Genomic DNA, 3,448 nt, shown 5'->3' with positions numbered 1-3,448 from the left:
AGATTATAGATGGTATATACAGTTTCCATGCTGGGGAGAGTGTCACTGAAGAGTCTTTTACCAACTGACACGTGATTCATGAGGGCATTCAAAAATGGTGGCGTCAATTACAGAACTCTATGGTAGCAAGCATTTCCACCCGCAGCAATTTCTCCCCCTTGGACAAGAATTATGTAATTGCCAACTAAAATGGACTTTAGTGACATGTTCTCCAGGAAAAGCTGGTGCCTTTTGGCATGAGGAGGTTTGGTCTGTTTTGCTTTGGTTTCTCTTGAGTCAACTGCTGTTTCCCATTTGGTTTTCTAGACTCACCAAGAGAACAAAAGAACTATGCAGGCAGTATACAGCATGATCTGACCCTCATAGCGTCTTCTTTTCTGTATTTGCAGGTGGCCTCAAGAACCAGTGAAAAAAGGGTACATGTTTTTTGTTTTTGTTTTTTAAAAATTAATTAATTAATTTATTTATTTATTTTTGGCTGTGTTGGGTCTTTGTTGCTGTACGTGGGCTTTCTTTAGTTGGAGCGAGCAGGGGCTGCTCTTTGTTGTGGTGCGCGGGCTTCTCATTGCAGTGGCTTCTCTTGTGGAGCACAGGCTCTAGGCACATGGGCTTCAGTAGTTGTGGCACGTGGGCTCAGTAGTTGTGGCTCGCGGGCTCTAGAGCGCAGGCTCAGTAGGTGTGGCACACAGGTTTAGTTGCTCTGCAGCATGTGGGATCTTCCCGGACAAGGGATCGAACCCATGTCCCCTGCATTGGCAGACGAATTCTTAACCACTGTGCCATCAGGGAAGCCCAAGGTTATATATTTTAGAATCACTCACTTGGCTGAGGAAAAATCTAGAAGAAAAGGGAGGTGGGGCTTTCTTGCTGGTTTTAGTCTGGAAAGTCACCCTATTTCCAGCTTCCTGCTGGGATGAGGATTACGGGTGTGGGGTAAGGACCGAGTTTCCAAGTAGAGAACTATGGCCATGGTCTGCAGCCCCTGGGAGCAGCTGAGTTCCCTTGAGGTGGTGTGGGTCTGTGTCCATGGGGCCTTAGGGGTGTCTGTGTGTGGGTCTGTGTGATGTGATTGTGAATGTGTGGCAATACGTATGGTTAAAAATACGTGTTTCCCCAGTAGATACGTCCCACTTAACACATCACAATCACAAGTGTCACCTTTCTCAAAGAAAGTCCTAGCACCACTGCACACTTTATGTACATTGTCTCGTTCGACCCTCCCCACAGCTGTGCCTGGGCACTGGTTTACTATCCCCACTCCCCTGGGAGAGAAACTGAGGTGCAGAGACGATTGACCCAAGCTCAGGAGCTCGTACATGGAAGAGCCAACGTGGGAGCCCGGGCGTGTGGCTGGTGCTCCAGACCACTGACCTGCACTTGTCACTCAGCCACGGGGTCGTTCGTCTCAGGACAGGATCTTCGCGGCATCCGTGTCCATCTACGGGGTCCCAGACACTGCCCACCATCAGGAGGTGGTCTCAGTGGTCACGGAGCCCAGGGCACTATAGGTGCATTTAACAGCTGGCTTGGGCGCAGTCCTGAGTGTGAACGCACATCGGGAGCCTTGCACTCCTGGTCAGTCCACAGATTCTGAGAGGTGTGAGGCTCCATGTGGACGATGCAGGTCGATATCTGTCAGTGCTGGGGTCACTCCTCAGCCTCTGGCCCCAAGCATATAAGAATCAGGGAGGTATTTTACTGTATTCAATAATATTATCACCACAAGCTTGCAGGTGTCAGATTGTGTGAGCTTCATACCCCGGAAATAAGACAAATAAGAACTCAGTATATGGCTTTGTTATTAGCCTGGACCCTGCTTCTCATTTCTTTCCTGCTCCTCTCCTTTGCCTTCCTTCATCCACCAAGGAGGGTGGCCCTTAATGCCCAGTCCTTGCTTGTTAACCAGTCGCTGCCGTAGACTCTGACCCTGGATCCACATCAAGCAAACCTCCCTGAGTGATTCCTGAGCAGCTCACCAATGACTGACAGTCACTATGTGTTCTTCCAGCTCTCCCCGAGGGCCTGGTGGAGGAGCTGCCAGGCACAGGGCAGAGGAAGAGAGTCCATTTAATGCCAAGGTAAGCTCACCCTTCTTTGTCTGAGATAGAAGTGCTGCTTTCTTGGTTTCTTTCTTTCTTTTTTAATTCGGTTGAATTCACATATGAAAATCTGAGCATGTGCATTAGAGGTGGGATTTACAGTTACCTCGTCGGGGAGCGTTGAGTCTCTCCCCAATGACCCCTGATTTAAGAAGCCATTCACGAATGCAGCATCAGCTTATAGATCACGCAGGGACCTTTCTTCATCAGAAATGTTTCCTCAGGGGACTTTCCTGGTGTCCAAAGCAGGGGACACAGGTTCGATCCCTGGTCCCCCGGTCAGGGAGCTAAGATCCCCCATGCCGTGGGGCAGCTAAGCCTGTGTGCCACAACTACTGAGCTTGCACGCCTCAACTAGAAGAGCCTGCGTGCCACAGTGAAAAATCTCTCATGTCTCAGCAAAGATCCTGGGTGCCGCAACTAAGACCTGACACAGCCAAAAAAAAGAAAAACAAAAGATGTTTCCTCAGTGGATTAAGAATTTTGCAAGGGAAAACCAATATGCACTTGAAACGTTCATGGTGCAGGAAAAGCTTGTGCCTTGTTCACCAGTGTCTCCTATACTTCTTTTGGGACATTTGACTGGACAGTTTCCCACCTGTTTTTCTAAAGTCACCAATTGGATAAAAGATCCATGTCAGCAACACACAGCGATAGTGTTTTCTTTTCTGTAATTGCAGGTGGCCTCAGGGGTAACTGAAAATGGTACATACTCTGGAATCAATCGTTTGCTTGGGGAAAAAATGCTGATGATAAGGAAGGTGGGCTTTGTTTGCTGGCTTTCATCTGGAGAGCCACCCCGATTCTGAATTCCTGCTGGGAACAAGGGCTGAGGATGTGATGAAAGAAGCTGATTTCCCAGACAAAGAACCATGGCTGTTTTTCAAGAAGCAGTTTCATTGCCTTTAAGTGGTGACAGATTGTGTGCATAACAGTGGGCTGTTGTTTGTGTGATCTGGGTGGTGTGATTCTGAGTGTGCATGTGCGCATGTGCGCATGTGTGTGTGTGTGTGTGTGTGTGTGTGTGTTTCCCTAGATTGCCTCCAGCAAGGCAACTGCCAGTGTCAGCTTCTAAATGAAACATCCCATCGCCACTGTTTCATGTGATTATATGTGTTTCAAAATGTATCAAATTGTACACTTAAAATGTGTGCAGTTCTTGTATGGCAGGAATACCTCAATAAGCTCAGGGAGAAAATTCCATCACCAGCTAGGCAGATGTTCATAGGGTTCCAAGTGGACAAAAGTGTGTTTCAGAATCACTGTGATGGAGTCAATAACAACTTCTATTAATAATTCTCACCTCGGTCCAGCCCTTTATAGTCCCTTCAGGCAGTTTGACTGGTGGT

This window comes from Kogia breviceps, chromosome 15 (assembly GCF_026419965.1).
Source record: "Kogia breviceps isolate mKogBre1 chromosome 15, mKogBre1 haplotype 1, whole genome shotgun sequence".
Lineage (NCBI taxonomy): Eukaryota > Metazoa > Chordata > Mammalia > Artiodactyla > Physeteridae > Kogia > Kogia breviceps.
This window is presented reverse-complemented; position numbering follows the sequence as displayed.